We start from the raw sequence: 26,158 nt of genomic DNA on the forward strand, positions 1-26,158 counted from the left end.
TAAAACATTAAATTGCAGGCTGTAAACCCCCGGGCACTTTGTACCATTAAATGCATTTCTATTTTTATATCTCAACTCTCTCTGAAAAAAAGAAGAAAATGAAAAACTTAAAAAGAAAATTATGGTTCTCTTACTTTGAGTAAGAGAACCTTGAACACTTTCTTTGTTACGAATAAAAATTACATTGAAATGAAAGTCAGCTTTTAATACAATATTATTTAAATAGAAAAGAATGGGATTTTTTTCAACAAGAAAGAAATTGGAAGGCAGAATATTTCCAATATAGCATTTTTGGGTACAATTTTTGGGTGCATTTTTGGGTACAACGCATATATTCTGATACACCGCTTTTTCTGAAATTGGCATTGTGTAAACAAAAATTAAGAAGATAAATGAGATTCAGCAGACACAGCAATTACAACCATTACTTTCTCTTTTTGTCAGGATCTCATGGTCCCTTGAAAATCTAGTTTGAAGGTCTCCCTGATTTCTAGATTAATTAGACGAGAAAACTGTATGATGTTTTGATGCATTCTGTTTTACATCTGCTGTGTAGACCAAATAAATAAAATGTTTTTTCCATAAGCTTATATGTTGTATACAATCTAAAATAGATTGTAACTTAATTTTGTTTATTTGGGGCATAAACCTTTTTTTTGGTATCATTCTATGCCATTTCTTTATGTAACAACTATTGTTTCAATGAGTATGATGTCAGTGGAGGATTTCTGTTACAAAGGTCCCTACTGTAAAACGCATTACTCACAGAACTATTTCTGATTCATAATGTAAACAATGTTTCATTTCCTTATAATGGTTGTGTTTAAACATTTATACTTATCTCTATCATTACAGTGCAGTGTTTCTACTTTCTGATTCTTGTTAAAGCTGACAACTTTTTTCTGTATTTTAAATCTTTGAACTCAATTGGTTTGGACTTACCAAGAGGCCGTTTGCTTCTGTTCAGTATGCCTTTTTCAAAAAATTATTTTGCAAGTATTTAGTACAAATTATTGCAAGTTTCTGTCAAGTGTCCTGGTGGCTAACATCCAAGCCAACCTTGGGCAACATTGATCAAACACCTCTAAAACCAGCTCAGCTGCACATGCTCCAGTACAGACACGGTACTGCGCTGTGCTCTTCCTCTAAGGCAGAGAGACAAGATAAAATAATTGTGCACTTGCTTTTTAAATATAAAAGTAGTTCTTTAAATTAATTAGCCATGTATTCAAAATCCAGTACAAGGGAGCTAACTCTACCACATACATACCACATCGTTAAAAGAAAAGTATTGTCTACTTTAAGAGACCATAAGGCTTTAAGAACTGATCTTAAAATGCAAGAGAAACAACAGATATAATCCATGTTATGCTGAACCTGCTTCTGCATAACTGACATTAAAAATTTTCACAGTAATTTAATTTTACTCTTTTAATACCAAAAGTCATTCTATTTTTACTATTATATATTTTATTAGAATAAAATAGAACACATTTAATGAATTTAATGAATCCTTGCAGAGAAAAGTTACTGTCACTAAGACAACACCATAGTAGAAAAAAACCCAGTATTTTGAATAGTTACTGGCTGAGGGTGATTGAAATTGTTTGTGTAAGGGTATTTATAATGCACTGTAGGCAAGAATATTGACACTAAAGAAATTATCACTATTTCAGAATGCAAGAAATGTCTAAAAAGCAGTACTTGGGCCTTAATAAGTAGCACCATGAAGCAGGGCATTAGGAGTGAATTCTCCATAGACTAAATCACTGCAGTGTGCTGTGTGCTTATAAAAGTGTTTGGACCAGAAAGTGTCAAAATTTCTGATGAATTAGAGACATGTGCCTCTTGTTCTTTCTTTTAAAAATGCACATTTACGTCCTCTTTTCTTTATAATTGATTGAAGAACTACTATGTTTACTATGATTACTGTTACAGAGGAAGAAACAAAAAAAAGCAAAAAGGGAGATGGGCATGTAGGAGCTGATTCACAGACAGATCATGTTCAGTGTTTCTTGTTCACTGTAGTTCCCCTGACAGCAGAAATACTTTGTATACCAACTTTTGATTAGCATGAGTAGAAATACAACATTAATTCACAGAGGGCTGTTAGACATTCAAGGAGAGCAGATGACTGATCATATAAACAGCAGCAGACAATATATTAATAAATCAGGAGATCTTCCAGTATTTCCAAAAGTGCCAAGTGACACTTGGCAGGTTACATAGTATCTAACTTCACAATACACATTACTGATGTTTTTGACTTGCCAAAAGAAAGCAATAGTTCACCCAATAGTGTTTTCTGCTTTAGTAGGTTCCAAGAATACCACTACTGTAGCCAACTCAAGTCACCTTTTATCTTAAATATGACTCAGCTGTCCAAGACCATTCCCACCTAATCTTGTAATAACACCTTTATTTTCATTATGATCCTTTTGATATTCAAGTAATACCTGCCTACAATACATCAGCAATGGATCTCAAAACATCTTTATACAGAATCCTAGGCTACGTGCACATTTTCTCAGATGACACGAAGGCAATTGGCACTGACTTTACAGAACATCATAACTGATGGAAAAGCTGTTGCTGCTCATAAAATCATGAAATATTTTTCATGTCAGCTTTCCCAGTCAGCTTTAGAACAGGTTCACTCAGACCATTTATATGAGATAGCACAGGGTTCTCAATTCATGTAGAAATTATTCTCCAATGCAGATGCTGTCCTCCTTCTTTTGGGGTCCAATACAATATGGAAAAGTAATACAACTTGTAGTATGCCTCAACTGTTCACAAAACAGACAGGAGAGAAGAGGGAGGATAAAAGTCAAGCCACAGAGCAAGGGCAAGGTCTTCATCATTCCCATTTTCACTTACAGTCTGAGTGCCAGAAGGTGTAAGGACTAAGAAGAAAAGCTGAGGCATAGAAGTCTTTGATCTTCTTTTCCTACTAAGAATCTAAACTGGTCAGAACACTAATGCTGTTAAGTTGGAGGAACTACAGAGGTATCACACCAGACAGTCAAAATAAATCCACTATGTTTTGACACACTGCATAAATTATGTTCTCTTATGTATACCACAGAAATAGGATAAAGAAAAACAAGCTAAACCTGAAGCCAAGTCTTATTTCTCTGGAGTACAATGCGATATTATCCCACTTGCCATAGTCACTAGGGAGACGAGTGAAATCTTCACAGTGACCTAGTACAGCTGTTCACTTGACACTTTTCAGGTAAATTGCTAAACTTAGGTTTTTAGATGTTTGTCACTGGCAGCCTGGAGGCTGCTCTAGAAAATAGCAGTTTCTGAGATAACTGGACTTGAAGGTCAGCTTACTGATACTGCCTTAATCAATCAAAAATTGACCCAGCAAATAAACTGGTAGATTTCTCTAAAGCCAACCATATGGTTATCCTGACAACCCTACCTAGGAATTTGTCAGTAACTCATAAAATATTGCACAGTATTAAGCAAGCTGCTGGAGCTCTGGCAATGAAGCCATGTTGAACAGCTTCTTTCTGTACATGCATGGATTTATTTCCAAATAAGATAACACAAAATGCATGAAATATACATAACAGACTGAAAATCTCAGTCCCTCAAGTATGTCTGAATCCTTGTGTGGCTCCAGCCACATAGAGACCAGAAACAAATTCAATTTCCCCAGCCAAAAACTTCCCTTTGTTTGCAGAACTCATACAGAGTCCCTCTGGCAGACACAAAGCTGGCACTTCTACTCCAGCTTCCACCCTCAGTAGAGGAAGCACAAGGGCCACTGCTGGACTGTATGTCTTCTCTGTTGGCAGGCTGCTATTTAGAGGACAGTTGGAAGACTTCAGAATGTCTCCAAGACTGCCCCAAACTACAGTGAGCTGGCATAAATCTAATCTGGGAATCAAATGGGACTGCAAAGCTCAAATACCCTGTTTTTTTTCCTCAGTCTTGACCCATTAGTTATCAGGTATTCTACTTCTTGCTCACTCAGTCTCTTTTCCTGTTAAGGTTTCCAAGATCTTCCAAGCTGTTTGAATATGAAAATTTGACATTTGCATTAATAAAAGACGTCTTAATTACTATGAATTCTCAAGTTATCTTAATTCAAACAAAAAATATATTAATAAGGAAAAGAGATTAGATGCCCCCCTAAATCATCATATTTGAGCTTTGATCTCAAACAAGCCAGACAGACTTAGAGAATACTTTCTTTAGCCAGTTTTATTATCCTCTACATATTTTCTCAGTTTCTGTCTCTGCATACTGAACTGTTCCCTTTCTGCTGGAACAATGCTTGGCTCACATACTGGCAGTTGTGTATAATGATTATGGGATGCACTGTGTCCCTCAAATAGATGTATAAATATGAAGATGAATAAAGGTAAACACCTTTACTTTTAATTCCTTAAATTAAAAGAGTTAGACTGCTTTCTAACTTGGAATTTTTATTTTATGTGGCTAGCAATGCAATATGAGTCTTCAGCATAAATTTTTGCGATTTTCCTAAAAAGCTGTTTGTAAAATGCCATGCAAATTAGAAGAGACTGAGAAATTTCTGTGGGTGGAGAACATGGTAAAATAATATATTCATCCCTAATGGCAATCTGGGAATAACAACTGTGCTTTGCCATTAGCCATGGATTGGAATCACACCTATCAGCAGTAAGATTATGCACAAATGTTTTTCCCATGAATATCAGAGTATTGTAGAAATATTAACTGGTTAACAGAGGGGCAGCTGCTCCCCAAAGGGTGGCGAGCTGCAGCAAGCACAGCAATAAGGCTGGCACCAGCCACTGCACCAGTGGGAAATAGCAAGTGCAGCAGCAGCTCCAGGACAGGGCCAGAGATGACAGCAAGTTCAGGCACAGCCCAAATCACCCTGCACTTCTGTAGTGATTAGGCTGATTCCTTTCCAGGAAAATTGAACTGCTCTGAATCTACCCTAGATGACCTAACAGGGGGATTATCTGCCTATGAAGCAACAAGAAATGCATTTCTCCTTCTGCTGACCATAAAATAGAACTTTGTTACTGTAGAGAAGAGCCTGGCCACTTGAACACATGCTGCCAACATGCACAGAACAAAACACTGCTCAGGGCAGTGCTACCATGGTAGAGAAAATGCAGTTCCTACAACAGCTGAAAATCCAAAAATGAAGTGCAGCATGATCTGGTCTACCACTATCATGTGATTCTGTCTTCCGATCTGGAGTCAGCCTCAACATCCTGTCTTTTTAATAAAAATCCCAAATTTATAGGAGCCAGCTTTTTAAAAACCTATGTAGATTGTTATTATCCAGAAAAAAAAAATAATGGATGTGATGCCTTAAATTTTTTAGCTTTTTATATATTTTCCACATATTTGTAGCTTTGTAGACTGTTAATAGATAGTTATAACTTCTAATACTTTTCTTGTCCTCTCCCATAGTTTAACAAACCCTTAGTAATACATTCTTGAAATTCTGCGTGGTCTTGCCTTTAGTCTAGCAAAGACACTTTGTTTTGCACCACATATTGCAGAAACAATAAAGTGTAGGGCTAAAAGATTGGGGCAGAACCCGTGGAGAAATTACCTAACCAACTGTTCTTTTAACTGGACAATCTTTGATAGGTACACTAATTAAATAACCTTATAAAATTAGAGAAATACTGTATTACATGTGCATATTGCCATTTTGTGCACTTGAAAGCTTTCAATTAAAGACTTGTCTTTATATCATAATTTTTACACTGGTTGGAAAGTTCTAGTGTTTTATTCCAGGCAACAGATGGAAAAGCCAAAGTCCAAGATCTCATCCTGAAACCCTTACAAGAGGGTTACACTAAATAGGGCTAATATAAACAAAATCAGATTTTCAGAATACTTGTCTGCTGACATGAAAGACAATTAGAAAGGATAAAGTGTATAAAAGAGACAGTATTTGAAATACCTACCCATGCAGAATTTTTAATATATAGATGATCTGATATCAAAGAACAGCAAGAAAAGAAAAAAGACCCATAAGACATTATTAATGCTATCTAATCACACTGATTCATACTAGACTGAAAAATCCATTAGAATAATATAATAATAATCCTTAATAAGGAAATATAAAATTAGTTTCTTCTATACTTAATTCCATACACACATTTAAGGCTGCCCTAAGCCTTTCATGAAACTTAATGTCATCTTCTAGGCCTTTCCTATTCCATTTATTACTTGGTGATCTTAAATGTGGAAATCCGTATTAATGATACATTAAGACTTCAGAGTTATAAATTAGAAATACTTTTTTCTCACATATACACTCCAATGACCTTGACATGACATTACTTTTTGCTGTATGATACTACTCTACCTCTACATATGTAATAACATTACGATCCTATGAATCATACATTTTAAACATTCTGGCTTTCTGAGGCACTCTGAGTCCTTACCAGTGCATTGACACAGACTTCAGACTCCATTAATTTTTTATCTTCTTTAGACCAGAATGAAGGAAATGTTGTCAGCTGCATTTGCAGAGACAAAATAGACTGAGAACATTTTTCCTTTTACGTGCTTTCTGTTTTAAAGGACGGTTAAAATACATTCAGAGCAAACTCAGGAAGGTCTTCCTTATAGAAGCAGAGACTGGAGAAGAACTACTCAGATTGGTATTAGCAAAAGTAAAATGCAACTAGAGCTGGAAAGGAGGATTTTAAGCTGAGCATGGAGGTAGATAGGAAGATCTGAAAGGTTAAAAGACTACACAAAAACTAAATCGATTGACACTCAGTATTTTCCCTAGGCAATGAGTATCATAGGTAGAAGTCTGAATTGCAAGAGGAGCAAAACCTGTCTGCAGAATGCATGACTAGTAGAATGCTGACAGAAAAATTCTGCTAGAGGCATTTCTGTAATTTAATGTTTGTTTTGCCTTGGGAGAAAGTGGGGAGACAAAACAACAAATGGATATTTTATCACTGTACTGAAAATGTATTAAATTTCCTAAACAGGCATATACTTTAGCTCTACCATCATTTTCTCTTTGAGAGAAACCATGGAATTTCACAGAAATGACAGCTGCCTGTCTCTTACACCATTAATTGACTTTCTCTTCTTGGTCCCTATTCTCCATATTTAAAGTTCCTCTTGTCCTTTTCACTGTTTGTTGTTTTTTTTAACCTTTTCTTTTTTTTCCTCTCCTTGTTCAAGTGTATTTTCCGACAATACTGATATTTCATTTTGCCAGACAAGATAATTCAGCATCACTTTCTCTAGAATCATAAAGATTGGAAAAGACCCTCAAGGTCACAGAGCCAAAGACTAGTCTGAGCTGGAAGGGATGCATAAGGATCATCAAGTCCAGCTCTTAAATGAATGGCCCCTACAGGGACTGAACCCACAACCTAGGCGTTTTTAGTGCCAGGTTAGTACTAAGATCATCAAGTCCAAATTTATAATCACCAAGTTATTTTACAATACTTTGCATTTGTTTCATACTTTTTACTTTGTATTATTTTGGAACAATAATTTGTTGTATTTTGTTGACAACCCCAGAGCCAATTACTCTATTGGTGAAGTAGGGAGAATTAATTCTGACCAGTGCAGAAAATGTTTTCTTCTCTCCCATCTGAAGATGCAACTGGTTCTATGTGCATAAATAGGTAATTCGCATTTCCATAGGAAATCACCAATAAAATTTCTAAATTCAGATTACTTTTAAGTATTACCTACCAGCATATACAAGGTGAACCTTATCCTTTTTCTGAGTTCTTCATAAAGCAAGGACACAATCTAAAAACTTTTCTGAAAGACAACTTTTTCTATAATGTAATACCAGATATAGTGTAGGGTTCAAGTTTATTATCCACATGAGATCCATAACCTATGAATACAGTACTTTTAAAAAATGTCATTCCCCTCATAAAGTATATACTTTCCAGCTGGGTGCAAGTTAAAATAGTTTGATATTTATGTTCTTGTGAAACTAAAGTGCAGATGGACGTAAAATTTGTCATGGAGCCCAGAAAAAAAGACATCTCCAGGGTATTTTTTTTCTACTACAGCAGCCACATACAATTCAATATGTGCTCCAGAGCATTTAGTTCTTCTAAAAACAGTGTCAGCAAAATTTCTGGTTCTCTTTCATGAATATTTTAAAAATGTTAATCAGGCTGAAACATGAATGTTCTTTAGCAAAAGGCTGCACCTCATCACTGGAGGTTTAGCAAGAACAGCACAGAGCTGCAGCTAAGTAGATTCCAGCAACACGTTTATTGTACACATAACTGGACCAATATTTTACAAAAAGAGTTAAATTTTAAGCATTCAAGAAGCCTCAAAGTTTTGACATTCTGGAGTCTCACACAGAATATATACATCTTGCTGACACTGCAAGCAATTTGCTCATGATACAGCTCAAAGACACTCAGAAATCTGTACTACAATATTGCTGCCTGAAGGGTGTCTCTCACTTTCAACAACTCCAGAAGCCATGTCAGAGAATTTGCCAGATTTAGAAAAAACAATTTTATAAAGTTTTACATTAAAAAGCATCCATTACAGCTCATGTGTTTAACATAAACCTGCAGCTAAGAACATCCAGCACAATAAGCACACAAGTGGTGGGGTGTATGCACAGAGAATTCTACCTGACATGCACAGCTCTACAGACCATAGCACTGTATTTCTATCACTGCACAGCAGTTACTAATTTCAGTAACAGCAGTACTATTGAAAAATGTTGCTTTGGCACACTGAATCCTATGACACCTACTTCTTGACTAAAACCCCCACTCTTCATCGGTGTCTTTTCTCTTAAGGCATATTAAAGTCAAATTTTGAATTTATGCTATGTCTCTCTCTCCCTCTAAATTATCTAAATATAGGAATTTAAATTGAGATTTATTTTTTTCCACAAAAAGACTATACAACCAACCAGCTTTCAGGTTTTTTCTTTTACACAGGAATTTTCTAATGCAGCAAAAAGGAAGAAAAACATTACCTATCCATTGACAAAGTGAAAAAAATACATCCTAGGCAGGTTTTTTTTCTGTTTGTGCATCTCTCTCATGAAACCAACCAGAATTTTTTAGCAGTCACATGCTAATGACATGTTTACTTTATGAATACTAGGTTCAGGCTCTTTACAAACATTTGAGACACAGTGTCCAGGGCAGGGAGCTTATAAAAGAACACTCTGCTCCTAGAGGATCTGGGCACACACACTCTGAGTTGCCCAACTGCTGTCAAGCCTTGCAAAGCACTTATTCACATAGATATAAATGCTACTGATTGCAGTTCTACTGAACTAATTTTAAACATCTCCAACACTCTGCATTTAAAAGCACAGAAGTTCTGGGCTGACAACAGTCCCAGCTTCCCAACAGCTCTGCAGATGTGGCTATTTCAGGAGTCACTGGTGACAGAATGGCTTTAGCATGAGATGCTGGGACCTGTACAGATGGGAGGGGATGAGGGGCCACCTTACAACACAGGATGTGTCATTTATATCAAAGCCCTTAGCCAAATACCAACTCACTCTCCATCCCAGTCTGGCTGGATAATGTACACTAAAAACAAACAATCCCTACAGAAAAAGGTTTTTGGTTTCCAATGTGGGGAATGATGTAGTCAAAAGTGTCAGCCTCCCTGTATGCTGGTATGGGGGTTCCCCTCCTGATGTGCTGCTGCCTTTGTGGGTGGGGGTGGCCTCATCAGCAGAACAGCTGCAGGTGTAATCTGCACAAAACAGCAGCACTGCCACACAAGGGCAGCCTCAGTGTGAGCAGGGGAAGGGCCTTCCCCACCTAATAACCTCTGGGTAAGCTGGTATGGGTTTTTTCACATAAAAAAAGCTTCACATCCTTGATTGTCAGTAGGGTCTATGCCCTTATGTTGGTTTCAGCTGGGGTAGAGTTAATTTTCTTCACAGTGGCTGGTAGGAAGCTGTATTTGGGTTTGTGCTGAACACAGGGTTGATAAGAGAGAGATGTTTTGTTATTGCTGAGCGGGGCTTACACTGAGCCAAGGCCTTCTCTGCTTTTCACATGGCCGTACTGGAGAGGAGGCTGGAGGTTCATGGGAGGTTGGGAGGGGATACAGCCAGGACAGCTGCCCCCAGCTGACCACAGGGACATCCCACACCACATGCTGTCATGCTCAGCATACAAACCTGGGGGGAAGGAGAAAGGGGAAATGTTTGGAGTGACAGTGCTTGTCTCCTAAGTCAACACTAAGTGTGGTGGAGCCCTGGCTGTCCTGGAGATGGCTGAACACCGGCCTGCCCTTGAGAACTGGTGGATTAATCCCTGGTTCAGCTTTTCCTTTCCACAGCAGCTTTCCTTTTATGCTTTGAACTGTCTGCACCTCAACCCCTGAGTTCTGTATCTTTTAGCTTTCAGTTCTCTCCCTGATCCTGCTGGTTGGGCAGTGAGCAAGTGGCTGTCTGCGGCTTGGCTGCTGGCTGGGGTTAAATCACAACAGCCCCTAATAGGACAAATGGTTGTCACACAAATACAGGACTAGGAATACATAATAAAAATTACCTAATTCACCTGAAAATATTACATATTAATGCTTTTGGTCTCTTTCACTTTTAAAAGCTTTATTGTGTTATGCAAGCCTGACTTTTATTTTCAAATTCTTAAGATAAATGCTCTGGTGCATTCTCCCTGCCACAATTCTCAAGCAGCTACTTACCCCAGCCTGTGAACAACTTGAGCTGAAAGAAAAGCCATACTGACAGAATTGTTACTTCTTCCTTATTTAGTATTCTCCCTATTAGTCTCCTTGTTCAAAAACTGCTCTGGACTTATTAGAGAAAACAAAGAAATCTGTAATAGGTTTGTGTGAATCCAAACGTTTTGTTTTTCCAATTAAAGAAAGAGGGAGTGCAGCAATAAATAAATAAAATAAGCACTGTGGTGGGGGCTGCCTGCCACAGCTGACAAGGAGACACACTCAAAGCACAGCTGCCTCAGAACAACATTGCTGCCGATCTGCATGGTTTGGAAAGACAAGGAAGAGCAAGAAGGCATGCCTTGATGCATGCTAAAAATCCCAATTCTGATTTTAAAATCCCCTTGGATTATTTTTGGTTTCCTTTTAATACCAAAAGTAATGCTAATGTCTGAAATTATGTCCCCATGCACTCTAAACAGTCCTCACATTTTAGAAAAAAATCTGAATCCCAGCAGGACCACTGGCTCCACTGGGCTTATCAACACATTGCAGAAAACTTATCACATTCTTGTAAAAATAATTTTACTCCAACACAGAAAGGGATTTGAATGCAAAAATACCATGGACTGGCAGTAAAAATGATGGAGCAGATTGTGAGGTCCTACAAATGAGTCCACACATTCAATCAATTTTAACTCAAGCCTATACAGTCGCTGTGCTGAATCTGTGAAGTGGGAAGTCTTATAGAAAATTAATGAGACTCTGGATATTTTTTCATGACCTGCCTAAAAGAGTATAACTTAAATGCTGCTAAAAGGTTACGCTCAGTATTCCCTCTACCTCCAGCTCTCAAAGTAATATTCATTCTGTGTAAGCAGAGACCAGAGAGACATTTTCACATCTTCTGTGGCAGACCCTAAACACATGTAAAGCCCAAGGACTACCATCTCCTGTTAGCACTGTCCTTTTCTTCTAAGGAGGCTTTTATGTAAGAGCTCACAAGGCACATTATCCTTCTCCCTTCCTAGTACCTTAATTATCTTGTGGCTATACAGAATTAATATTTCATTGGTGAGCTAACCAAAATCAATTAGCCATAACTTTGATTTGTAATCACAAAATAATTTGTCTCCTTAAGTCAAGAAGAAAGAAGTCATTGTCCCTATGAATTAAAAGACAGATTACAAAAATTATGATTGCCTTTCTTGACAATAAGAATACATCAGGCTTAACTGAGAGGAGTATAAGCAGCTTCTGAAGTTCTAAATTAATCTCATTCAGAAAAACTATTGTACACCATTGCATATGGTGTACAAAAAAACAGGTCCTCTGTTAGAGCATCGCCAGCATACAAATATACTGTGACTTATGATGAAATTATTTATTGAGGAAGAAGGTGAAAGGAGGCAAAATGCCCCAGAGGCAGGAAAGTGAACTCAGTGGCATTCCAATCCAAATACCTTTCCAGAAGTTTAATGGAAAGACCTAGTGAACAAATAAGCTCCCCACCATGACCATCTAGAAGGTGCACACTACAAACCTTATCCCTTCTGTTGAGATAGTTTCAGTAATGAAGCAAATTAACCTAGATACCTTTATTCCCAAGGAAACACTCCTCTTTATGGCAGCATGGTGGGATTACTCTGGCTCTGGAGAAAAGGCAGTTAGCATTTTAACCTTACTGGAAGAAGCACTATGGGATTACATGGAAAAACTTGTAATTCCATTTCACATAAAGCATCAGGAACAGAGAATAAATGAAGAGAAGATAGTAGTTTGCATATTTAGCTGAAGAATGTGTGTGCATCCGTTCAAGGTTCACCAGGGCAAGCAAAAAAAAAACCAAAGAAACCCTTGTTAAAACATCTTATTCACGTTAGTACTCAGAGTCACAAATGAAGAGACAAATTGCTTTTGTTTGATATTTTCAACAAAAAGCATTATACCTCTATATGAAAGAGTATCAAAACAAGCATTCATATTGAATCAACTCTAGATATTAAATTTACATTCCTAAGTTCCAAGAAGTTACATTGTGAGCAATGTGACCACCCAACATATAAATAAACTGAAGGAACAATATGTGTCAGATAAATATAAAAGAAAATATTTAATTTACTTTACAACAACAATAGAACAAATTAATGATCTGAATGTGTTTACTCAGCATTGCAGTTGATTTGGCTATGGCTTTTTCTGTTCAGTTGCATGATGTCATGCTCACTCCTCAGTAGAATTCCTCCAGGATAAAAACTGCTGGTATTGTTGTTATTTTCATAGATAATGGTATTTGAAGTGTCCACTTTCCCTCATTTTCTCCTTATAAAACCCCCATTCCATGTGCCTGACACTCTGACCTGTAAAACTTGCCATAATCACTCCCTGAAAACTTCTTGCTAAGTTTATTTCATGAGTTTATTTAATTAATTTTCTACGGCTACTGACCATGCACATAACCCAAACCCAAACAGTATAATATGGATGCTTCTGAATGCTAATATAATAAAAATAATACTGTGTTTTGCTCTAGTTTAATTTTTACTTCAGGTGCTTCATAAAAGCTATTTGGAAAGATGAGTTCTAGTGGGTTTTTTTTCCCATGCTTAGTCAGAAATACATCTGAAAAAGTATCAAAAATGCTTGTTCTTTCTTCAGAGTTTTAGACAGTATTAACCCTATCTTCCCCAGAAGAAAACCAGTTTATTTCTGCTACTATTAGTAATGAAATCTCTTTCACTGTCAGGGTGAAAAGTGTAGCACAAAGACAAGAAGATGACATAAGCAACCAGTCTTGATGCTGAGATTTATTTAAATGACATAGTAAATCCTGTCATGTCCTTCTGATAGTGCTCTTACAAATCCAATGGACACAAAGGACAAAGAGGTTCCTTGCAGAACATCCTGACAGAAGGTAAAGGCATCCTGCAATGCTGTTTCAAGCAGACCATAGAAAATATATTCATAAGACTGAAAAAAAAAGTAAAGCAGTGGATCAAAGCTGTTTCAGGCTACTTTAAAACCTAAAAGCTTCCAGGCATTCTGAATACTTAAATGTTTTAAATAACACCTGTTTTACCAAGTAATTGCTTTCCAATCCTGAGGCTACAAACCTGTTTCTTGCCTCTGTGGTAAGGCCTATCTTTGTTAAGCTTATTACTTTGGAAAAGGGTTGTAGTTTTCTGACACAGCTGGCAGAAGAGCAGATGTGAGTTATCTGCATGTTCTCAGCACCTTCTCTTCCAGAATACCCTTTAGTATCATACTCTTAGAGTAAATTTTATTTAGACAATTAACTACAAAGCAACTGGAGTTTCTTTGCAGTCATAAGTTGAAAATAATGATTTCAGAAGTTAAAGAAAAAGAGAACACATAATTTAGTGTGTCTAAGTTGATGTGCCCCCTACACTGCTGTCATGAGACACTATCTGGAGTACTACACCCAGCTCTGGTGGATCTTAAGAGGTAAATAAGCAAAAACGTGTCAATCAGAGACAATGTATATCTTAACATATTTCCGTTTGTCTTTACCCTTAACCTTTTGCAACCACTTCTTAAGAGATGTACGCAGACATTTACAGCAATATCCCATTCTGTGAGATCCCTAAGTACATCTTACAGCACAGGTTCACATGTGTCTCACATTTTATTTACTTCCCTATTTTAGGGGCTTTTGCAAGGCCTTGTGCTTACGAGCTGAAATAGCAACATTACAGACCTATTTGTGCCTCTTGGGCATAAAACTTCACTGAAGGTATGTCTTACTACAGGGCTTCTACTGTTCTGCAGAGGAACAAAAGCTAAAAAGCATATTCCCCTCCAACCCCCAAAACCTATTACATTCTTATTAGAAAAAAGAAATAATAATAATTTCCACATAGTATTCCCAGTGGGAAAATTCCTGTGTTTAGGAGAAACCAAAGGAAGACCCAAGGCACAGATATGGATACTCTCAAGCCATAAAACCCTAGTGATGATATGAAAAGATTAATCAGGTTTAAAAGAGAGAAGAAAATAACAACCTTGTATGTCATACTTTAAAGGACTCCATTCTGACATGTTCCATGCCAAGATCTTACCTTCTCATCATGTCAGGTGTTTCCCTATGTTTAACAGTAGTGATAGAAAAAAGTGGACCAACTTACATAACTTTAATCAGTCAACATTAAGATATAAAAATCTCATTACTCATACAAGCATGGTCAACAACCATTTCCTTCTCTGCATCATCAATTTTTTGTTTAACACAAGTTTTAGGTACATTCCATGTGTACTCCCTATACTGGTCAGGTTATACACACCTTTTGTCTGCCCACCAAGTATCTCAAAGTACTGCTTTAGCCTTTTAGCACTCTTTTTCTTTCTTGAAGTTTCTTTAAGGTCTGTCTTGATACTAATTCTTCATTCAGATCACTCTTCTATTGTACAGATGTTACCCAACTAATTTGGACTAGCCTGTCTTAGTCTTCGTACTGAGCTTTGGTGAGTTGCGTAGGTCAGCTCAGGCCTGTCCACATTGACCTCTGCTTCCCTCAAAAATGTGTGACCTTCTTAATCTCTGTTTCATATACAGTATTAAATTTGAAATCACCCGATAATTTTCAAATTGTTTAATATTGTCAAAACTGACAACCAAGGCTACGATTGTGTTGACTGATTCCAGCATACCAGACTGTAACACACTGAAGCTCCCATGTGCTGAACTAGGGGAAGAATAAATGCAAAATGCATTTACTTCCAGAAGATATTCACATGCTCATAATACTAATAATTTGATGCAATAATAAATATTCATATATTCAAAAGAGTAATAACTGCTCCACTGAAACCTTTGTTTTCACTTATGAAGGTGCATGGCAAACAATTCCTATTAAAAGGAGAGAAATAATGTAAACAATATATATTGGTAATACTGTCTTTCATGTGGAAAACTTGACCAGAAGTCACTCTCATGACAGTCTCAGAAAGATGGTTGAGATAACTACAGTATACTTGTTTCAAGATACCTCAGTATGGAACTCCCTTCTAACTTAGATGCAGAAGGTATTATGAATAAAATCAATCATGCTGAAAAGAATGTCATACATCATTTCACCAGCCATTCCTGAGAGATGTTAAATGCAAAATTAAGGCATCCTAAATATTTTTCTCTATAATGGTCGGGCAAGTGATTAAGCACAGTGAGCTCTGATCTCTAGAGTTTGGGGGATGACTGTTTTCAGCTGGACTTTTAATGGATGCCACTGTCACATAAGGGTTATTTTAAGTGAATTATACTAATAGAATTATTATTAACAGTCATAACACATTCTTCCCAACAAGTTAGACAGTTGCAATTTTTCAATTTGAAAATAACTGACCAATTAAAGAGTTATCCAATTTGAGTGAATCATACCATAATCCTGGGAATTTCACCCAGATATTTAATGCATGTTGCCAAGGCTTGCTCTGATCACAAGTTCACAAAATAATACTGCTTTGCATGCTGATTCATATATTCCTGCCAAGATGAAGCCATAACAGTTACATGTGGCAGCAATTCAGGGCTCCCAGAACACTGACCACAGCAATGAGGTTATAAACTCCTTACTTCTATTTCACTGGCTCTATCTGTGCAGAAAACCAATCCACTCCCCCCCCAAATCCTACTTTGAAATAAATAATCTAACTCAGAACTCCTTATTTAAACTCAAGTATCAGGGGTTTTTGTTAAAACTCAACATCAAAGCTTTTTTTTTGGTGCACTCTCCTGCAATATATTCCCAAGGACATTTATTAACTGCCAGCCAAATACAAATGTAGAACAGATGGTACCTTAAAGTAGACAGGTAATGTGCATCTCTGGATCACCATTTATCATAACCATGAGGAACAAATTGCTGTAATTCAGGTTATGTCATTATAGATTTCTTTCCCTGGTTCTCTATAGAAGCAAAGCGGTCTATGTAGGATTTCTCTCCGCTTTCACTTTTGCTAAGAACAGGTTAGCCACTTTCAGAGGACTGAAATGTACATAAAATAGCCTCACAGGGACTGTGCTTGAAGACTAATCAGGAATGACAGAATATTGATCAAAAAAATTCTTATTTTAAAACATAATCCTATTTTCAAAAAATGTAAGAGATTAAATAGATTTTCTTAAGCAAAAGCCAAGGGCAATAAATTGCTTAAGTTCCTCTGTAGTTCAAGTGAGGCTGTTCAGTTACAAGAGCTTTAAAAGTATATACGAGCATTCTACCAGTTCACAAGGACAGATCTGGGGGAGTGCGTAGAAATTACGTAGGTGTAGGAATGAGATGGATGATCCTCAGAACAGGGATTTCATGCTCAGCAATATTTGCCATGAGCTTTCTGAACTTTTAGTTTAAAACACACAATGAAACAAGAGGCCGAATTCCCTGTTGCCTTGTAGTCATTTAGCCATGATCAAACTTGAGAGAGGGAAAAATTCTGCACAGTGATTTGGAAATTCTGTGTACTAACTACAAAGAAGTAAATATAACTGTCAAGGGCAGGATAGAGGAGACTGTGCACACAGATATTTACCTACCTCTCATTAAACACTAGACTGAAGCATGAGTCACATATAATCAATAGTTAGCGCAGTAAATTTTATTCCAGTACAAGTTTTGTCACTATTCCAAAGGTATGGGGGGAAACTGAAAGAGCCTTTAAATATTTTAAATAAATTTGTTATTTTGTACGTTCAATGGTCTTCTGTTTCTAAAGTACGATTTCTTATTTTTATGAATTACAAAAAACATGGCACAAGAGTGGAAACAAGAGGGTACCTTAGTGTATCCTTTACTTCGCTGAAGAGTCCTTTAAACTTCTTTTGAAAGGAGCTTTAGCCTGAAAGTCAAAAAAGCTTCAATTATACCAAAGAAAAAAGAAAAAAGCAAGTGTGAATCAAACAAAACCAAGCATGGCATGCCAGAGCTGACTGAACACTTATTCCTGCCCAGCTGGCTATGCAAGAGAACCTGAACTTAGCCAAGTAATTGAGCGTAACAATGAAAAGCAGGTGCTGCCTATGTGTGGGTATTTTTATTATCTACAGCATTGTCCACCCAAAAATATGTCCCTAATGACACCAAGTCATTTGGAGAGAGGTTGCAGAACATGTTCTGTCCCTGCGTGTGTCCTCCTGGCTGGTATCCTTGGATAAGGAGTTCTGGAGGCTAGGTTGGCTGTGCTGAATAGCACATGCCCACTCACTGGGTCAGCAGCCCAGAAAACCCAGAATTCCGTGTTTGTCCACAGTGGTGAGGTGGGTACATGTCAAAAGCAGCATCTGTTGACCACAGTCTTCACCTGTTAACATGCAATTTTGACAGATGTGGACTGGGACAGGAGAGGAGAAGAAAGACAGAATAACAGCCCTGGAACATAGCAGATGAAAACAGAGTGAAAGATCTTTGAAAATCCTTCTTTTTTTCCTGTATTACTTATACTCTGTACTTTTGGTCCCCACTGAAACTGTTTAAAAGCCATTCTGTTTATTATTAAGAAAGCCAGCTGCACTGGAACACGGTACCTTTAGATGGTTTGAATTATACAAATTGATGTAGTATTTTATTATCCATTTGACTTATGACTTACCAATTGTATTTTTTTTCCAAACCCTTCCTAGGTACTTAAGAACCATTTTTTACTGGAAGGTGCTTTGTTTCCTGCCAAAGAGCACTGAAACAAAAGCTGTTGCCTGTAGCCTTTGCCAGTGCTAAGCAGTGTAAGGTGAGCACACACAGCACAGCCAGAGGTACAGCAGAAAGCATACCTTACCTCCATGCCTCACTAAATAATACATTGGCAACGCAAGCATGCAAGAGATTTGGTGTCTCGTAACTACTATCAGATGTGTGTCTATCAAGCCTCGTGTTCGTTGGTCAAATGAGACCAATGAATTAGAGAATGTTTAAAATTGTCTTTCTTTAAATACGCTCAAAATGAGTGCATCAGAGTCACGGGAATACTTGACTGAGAAGAACACAGTGGTAAGAAACTTAGTGCAAATATGCAATTTGTGCTTTTTTGGTTTAGTTTTTTTGTTTTGTTTTTGCAAATAGGCTGTCTAGTGCGGGGCCTGATATTGCTCATGTAATAAATGAGAATGGTGGGATAAAAGGAAAAATAATATACATGTCTTTCCTCAATCCCACAAATATGAATTATGCACTTTCTACTCCTCTCTTATTAGATGATAAAATGTGTTGATTTTTCTGGTAAGATATGAGAAATTAATATTTCAGCATGATTTGCCTTTAAATACTGGAACCTTATTATACTAGCTAGAACAGTGTCTGTCATAATTCAAAGTTGAAATAACATTTCAAGTTTTATTATTTACCTATGCATATTTGTATCAGGATAAAGGTTGGTATGTTAAATGATAGCCCTAAAATATTTTCTCAAAATATGACTAGGAATTTGGAAGTGCTTTACATTTTATAGTAATGAAGAACTATTTTAACTCTTCATAAACTTGTCTGAGTTGATTTTGTTAAGTGTCTGAAATGCAAATGAAGAAATGTTACAGATACTGGAGGTTCTGCTTACCTGCAGAAGAAACTGCAAGCTTTTCAAGCAAGGGTGTCAAAAACATGTGCCCAGCTATTGCATGCACATATAAAGAGTCCTAAGCAGAAGATAGATTATTTAGTAATATGGCCAGTGAATATTGCAGTTGGACTACAGGATATCTGTCAATCTTCCAACTGAAATGTTCCAACTGAACAATTTTATTCTATTCTTGTCTAGATTTAGTAGAGAACTTCAGTAGCTACCCCTCTTTTACCCCTCTGCATCCCTTCCCAGAATTGCCAGAAAGTAAGGGTGAGCTGCTTGTTGATCTGTAGCTTCCTCTGGATCCTGGGGGCTGTTCTTTAGTGGTTTGGGAAAAACACTGGATGATATAGTCTTCATTTGCAATGTGCTGTCTTTTCACAATTTATCCCAAGACGTACTATGGAGTCTCATGCCAGGAATTCCTGACAGTTAAGATTAATTGGAATCAGGGTGAAACAGAAAGGAAGGTCTCAGATGCAAGAGCTGGACGAAATAACATGGCAAATCATGAAAAGGACTTCTCACATCCTGTCCTCAAAAGAATTTTGGTGTTTTTGGTGTGAGGGTCTTTTTTGTGTTGTGGTTTGTTTTGTTAGGGTTTTTTGTTGGGTTCTTTTGTTGGGTTTTTTTGTTGGTTTAGTTGGGTTTTTTTAATTGAAAAGGAAATTCAGCTCAATATGCAGTGGAAAATGCCAGTTACTTGACAACAGACTGTTTTCTAAAGTTAGGAGAGGACTTACCAGTACAATATGCATGATGGTATCATCCCATGGGTATACAAGCAACACTATTCACAAATAGCTCTACAAGTAAACTGATTCAGTTTCCTATTTTTATAATTTCTATTTTCTCCTTTGCTAGTGAAAAAATGAAAGAGTTTACATGTAAGATACATTTAAGATAGCAAGAATATGATGAAAATGCAGGTAGCTGTTTTGCCAAAGGAACGCAGAGCAGAACTTACATAGTTTTCCTCAACAGCTTTTCTTGAATGCATATTGCATATGTGCACCTACTAATGGAATACACAGTCTGGGAACAGTAGAGGAGACATGTCTCACTGGCAGTGCAAGAAAAAAAACAAACAATACCTGACTGTGAAGACAGATTTATCAACAACTTCCGATTTTAAAAATATCCTGACATTTACTGGATTCCTGCAATTCATGAGTCCACAAAATCTACAGGCCTTCCCATAGCTGTTTGTTGAACAAAAGTATACATTTATCAGATGTATAACATGAAATGAAGAATTACTGTAGGCCTCTTAATAAATTAATGGGAGAGAGATACAAAAGACCCCAGAGAAGAAACACAAAAAAAACCCAAAACCTACAATTTGACTGCAATGTCTGAATGCTGTATCATCCTTGGCCTCATAAAACAAACACATTAATGCAAAAAGTTTATAGGTAGCATTCCCAAAGACCTGCCTGTGAAGGTTATATAGCATTTCAGGTATTTTCTTCACAAAAATTCCACCATCCATTTCTGCCAAAATGACTGCTCACTAACGAACATAATTTTTCATACTGTAATCTTCATTTTTCCACTGTCTGCCACAGAAGCACATTTGAGTCTCCAAACCAAGGAAAATGAGAGGGCAATGCTCTCTGCAAACTTTTAATCTGACTGAAACCTTTATCCTGTCACATTAATAATTTTTAAAATATGTCGCTCATTTTTATGGGCTCTTACCTGTTATGAGCAGGTGCAACAGGACTGAAAATGTGACTGTAACAGACTGTAAGTTCTGCCTCTCCACCAGTTCCATTCATGGGTGGGCTCCTATTATGCACCTCCTGGGAAGAAGGCACAGACCCACAGATCCAATTTTGCCCGCATCTCAGCTAATTGGATGATGTATTAAGTCTATTGTCACTATGAGATAGCAAATCAAGATATGTTTGGGGGAGAAATAAATAGGCCAGAGGACAAATATAGACAGCTGAGTGCCAAAAATAGCTGACACAAAAGGAAAATCTCTGATATTTGATAAAAGCAACAGTATCTATTCTCCCTGTCACTTAAATAAGACATTTTTACAGAGGGACAGTAAAAGTGAAAAACTACAACCAGAATAACCAGTACGAAATTATAATAATGGCATAGGTCAAAGTCAAAATCTGTGCTTTTCTCATTTTCTCCCTACATTTTCACAAAGGATAAGGCACTAAAAAGCTCAAGGAAACAATTAAAATAAACTACAATCCTAGATATCAAATATTCCTCAAATATTTTACTTGACATAAATTACTGTTAGTATTCAACAGTGATTGAAACTACTGTGAACAAGTAGGGAAAGAAATTAGAAGAACAGAAATATAAGTCATAAAAATTGTGAAAACCTCAACCTCTAGAACACACCCAAACCTGGTCTGGGTTTTTTTGTTTTGGTTCTCCCCTCCTTCCCCAAGTTTCAGAGGTACACTTTCACTAAAATATATATTTAGAAAGTCGCTGAAAGTCAAGTTTGGGCCTACATTCAAATTTATTCCTGACACAAATGCAGATATTACAATGAAATCTCTCTTTTGGGGTGGGAATCCAATTTTATGAACTACTGTATTTCCACACAATTTCCTTTCATCCAACACATGCAAGTTAGCAAAGCAGATACTCATTTTATCCACTATCAGCCATAGGTCCCACACTAGACAAGAGTAAAAGAAGATACCACAATTAGTTAACAGTATTTTGAGAGCTGTGAGGGAGAAGCAGGTACACTCCAAACTATTTTTGAAAGATGGCATAACACATACCCTGAAAATTACTGAAACCAACAAAAGGACCCACCAGAAATGAAGCAAAATATAGGAGAATGTGGGTATTGCATAAGCACTCTCAAGCAAATTAGGAAAAGTCTGCTCCATAGTCTAAAGTCAACCCTTAGATGCAGCATAAATCAGGAGTATTTCTAACCTACAGCTGTGAGTTAAAATGAACATTCTTGCAACTGGGGAATTTAACAGCTGCTTTTCATTTTGGGCCAGAAACCAGGCCCATTTAGGATCTTTGATGGAAGAAGTACATATGGTAGGGGAAGGAAGGATGTCATTTTTTTTGCTTGCAAGAAGGGCTTGAGAGACAGCTTGTATCAGTTAAGGAAAACTAGCAGGATGTTAACCATCATCACAATGTAGTTCTGCCAAAAAACTGAAGGAGAAATAAGCCTTGGGCCAACTTCTGGTTATACAAAAGGTGAAAACTGTGAGTGAAGAAACTCTTTTCCATATTCTTTAAGAAAGGTGGACCTTTTTAAAGAAGTCTCTTTTTAAAATTATTCTTGGAACACATCAAATACCCAGCACTCCTCATGTGTTTTTAACTCCTAAGTAAAATATTACAGCCACTTTAATTCTAGTTAAAAAATTACTTTAAAACCCAGAAGTCCAACTCCCAACAATGCTGATTAAATTAAACTTTATCAAACACAAGCATAATAAAGGGCAGCTACACACATTCAAGAATTCCTTTACGAAAGAAAGGGACTAATGAATTGAGATTTTAGTTACTAATTGAGCCACAGTTCTTAACATTTCCTTCTTGTTAATATTTTAAGTTCGTGTTCTTTTTACTTAAATCTCCTTTAGAAAGAGATGTGAAAACTTACATTTGAGTATTTGCTACAGGGCAGAAAACATCAAAATAAATCAAACCTTAGGAGCTGATTTTAGGAAAAGGGGAGCAGAATTCATCAACTGGCGCCAAATAATGGCAATTTTCTTTCCTGAGCATACAATAAGAAAGAGAGAAGAAGTCTTTGTCAGCACAGTCAACTGATGAGAAAGGCTGGATATCAACACTTAGCAATTTACCTGACAAGAGTTACAGTGCAATTAGGAGAACTACCCTGGGTTGTGTTTCCAGGCTACCCAAGCAGTCTCTCAGCTAATGCAGTAGCCCTTCTGTCTCCCAGCTGCTTTAAAATGCTATGACTCAACCCACAACACAGATAGCTGTATCAGGTCTTAAAAAAATCAGCAGTCACCTGTCACAACACCTTTCATGCAGCACACACTGATAACCAGGCACTTACTCATTAACCCCACTTTGTTTGGAATTCTCACTAATTGCATGCTTGCTGCTTTTACATTCATAATAGACAGCAATTCTGCTGTCAAGCTTAAGAATAAAATGTCTGAACAGCACCTTTAATTCACACTGTAATTCACATATTCCTTTTGTATGAACACACTGAACCCTTTCACTGACTCCTACTGGATCTGATCTTACTGGATCTCACATCTTCCATTGGGAAGTGGCTTCTGTCCCAGCCACCAGCCTGTGTCACGTCCTGTCCTCCAATCCAAGGGCTCCTGAGCTGCTCCATTGGTGGTCTCTGCTGGCACCACGCACTGGCCTCTGACCCCAGGTCCATGTTGCATTGGCAGGGCACGCTGGAGCTGGCAGACTTGCCCCTGCAGAAGGGCTCCGTGGAGCTCCTCAAGCAGAGATGGGAGTCTGCCAATGCTACAAGACCAGACCTGATGTTCCAGCACTTGCCACTCCCACCATCCCTGGTGCCAGATAGGATCACCCTGGAGAAGATGCCATCAGACAGCAGGAGGGCAGATGCATTCAAGGAGGAGACCCTCAGTGGATCTCAGCTGATGGAGCACGTCCCTGTCACTGTGGAGGAGCTGCGGAGCCACTTTGAGGCTCTGGGTGGTAGGAAGGTAAGTGCCTGGGCAGGGTGGAGACCTTGAGGGAAGGAATGGAGAGGGGTCCCAGAGCAGTTTCCCCAGCCTCACACTGCCCCTCTGCTGTGCCCTGCTGGGAATGGGAAGCACCAGCCACAGCTCCCATGGATGTCCTGGAGACTGTTTGCATCAGACTGTTAATAGTGGTTGTCATTATCTATTATTATCTATAGCTTTCTTTACTGCCTAATTTTATTGGTCTGTTTCATTCTAATGGTTTCTGACTGGTGTTAATTGCCAAGCTATCAGGTAAATTAGTGTGTAGGTGTATTTGGCTTGTGTTTTTTAGAAGAGGAAAAAGCCAAGATATTTCACAGAATAGTCTGAATTGGAAGGGACCCACATGGATCATCAACTCTTAGGTTAATGGCCTGAGCAGGGATCAAATACACAACCTTGGCATTATTAGCATCATACTCTGAGACAAACTGAGCTGATCTCAGGGTCTCATATTATGGCTAAGAGAAGAATTCCCAAACAAAACTATTTACAAACAGTCTAAAACTTTCTGAAGCATTTGCTTCTTATTTGTAGAGCAGTATTGATTCTCTTTTGATGAGAAGCTTGCTGTCATATTACCCATGGCTTTCATTGGCATTAACATGACAGGCCTGGTGAAATTGCAACCTTTATTTGGCATCAGATTTTTGTCTGAGAAACATCTGTGACTTCTTTGAGCTATCTGGGAAGAAGCTAGACTTTTTTGAAACTTAAAAAATGCTTCATAGAAGTAAAGGATACTGAAAAGATTAGTAATCTTACACAGGGTGACTTCATTCATTATTGTAGCTAGAAAGTCTTTCACCAAGCTTTACGTCTTCTGCATGAAAACTGAAATGCCCCTGCAAGGTTTGGTTGCTGATGGAGTATTTTATACTTTCCATACTTTAATTACTCACTTTTTGTTCACTTGCCAGTTGAAAAACAAAAGGTAAATTAAAAATCCCCTTTGAATAACTTATACCTCACTTCCAATTAAAGACATATTAATACTTGATTTCATAATGTGTTCTGCTGCAGGATGACCCTGCCAGTCCATGCAGTCATCTACTCATTTCATTTTAATGCCAAGGATGATTTAAATATGGTTTTCTGGTCCAGAAACTGCAGTTTAGAATAATGCCTGCTGACAATTATATAATTCATACACAAAATTGAGATACTAAAAGATATTATAAAGATTTTTTATGGGAAGAGTAAAATAAAAATTCATGTGATTCATGAAAAAATCTTTTCATTGTCTTTAAACATATAACGCACAAAGTAACAGGAACCAGTAAAATATAGGTTAAAACTTTATGGGGTTATTGAGCACTTTAAAGACCATATAAAATAGCCATAGACTGCTTCTAAGTGGCATGCTCAAATGCTTTTAAAGTGGAGACCTTTTTGGTTGATCTTAGAATGTTTTTAAGATAGCAAAATAAACTTTTCTTCCTATGAAGCAAATCATTGATTACTGCAAACATGATCAATCTTGTAGGAACAACTTGGTTCTATTTTTGTCTTACTGGAATAGATTCCTTATTAAATGAGAAAGAATAATAATTTGGACTTAAACAGCATTATTCTCTTGAGAGAATTGAAGACTTTTCTTTAAACAATACTGAAGATATTTAAAGGTACCTATTAAGCACTTGATGTGTATCAAGCTAATGCTAAAGACTTTTAAGGTTAGAGTTAACAGTGGTGTTTATTAATAATAATGATTGCTAAGTATTTTAGTAGTTAAATATTATACCACGAGATAAAAAACTTACCATGAAAAACAACAGCATTTGTATTAGGATGCCTTCAGAAGGCACATCTTGACAATAATTCTATCATTGAGTAGTGACCGACACAAGGAGATACTTATATCACAATATAATAAAAGGCGATGGAAAGGTTCAGTGAACTGATTGCTTAAGATTCAGTCTCTTTCAGCCATAGTACATTTCCATGGGCAGGAGGAGGGAAGAATGAAGAATGAGGTAATGAATTATTTTGGGATTTTTGTAGTGGTTTCACCCAGAAGCCATAAAGAGGGTTAGAACAAAATTAGAAATATGTAATACTAAGTCAAATCTATAGAAATCACAGTGGAATCTGAAAAAATTAAACAAAATGTCTAAACAAAATGCCAGTGAACTACATCAGTTACCTTACAAACAAATAAATATCTTTACTAACTTTTTACTCAGGGAAAGACTGCCAAATGTTGGAACCCTGCTTGGACTATCTCTGGACTAACC

General features: G+C 37.2%; 1 protein-coding gene across 1 annotated transcript in view; it reads right to left on the minus strand.

The window, feature by feature from the left end:
* The window catches only part of LOC102110821 (sodium channel protein type 2 subunit alpha-like), a 138,927-nt gene that overhangs the window by 100,911 nt on the left and 11,858 nt on the right, over positions 1-26,158 (minus strand). Inside the window, exon 5 of the mRNA XM_088059198.1 lies at positions 17,445-17,505. The gene's annotated coding sequence lies outside the window, so the exon portion shown is untranslated. The remainder of the gene's footprint in view (positions 1-17,444; positions 17,506-26,158) is intronic.

This window comes from Pseudopodoces humilis, chromosome 8, assembly GCF_049639895.1.
Source record: "Pseudopodoces humilis isolate 2021_Gansu_Grassland_sample_001 chromosome 8, ASM4963989v1, whole genome shotgun sequence".
NCBI classification, from domain to species: domain Eukaryota; kingdom Metazoa; phylum Chordata; class Aves; order Passeriformes; family Paridae; genus Pseudopodoces; species Pseudopodoces humilis.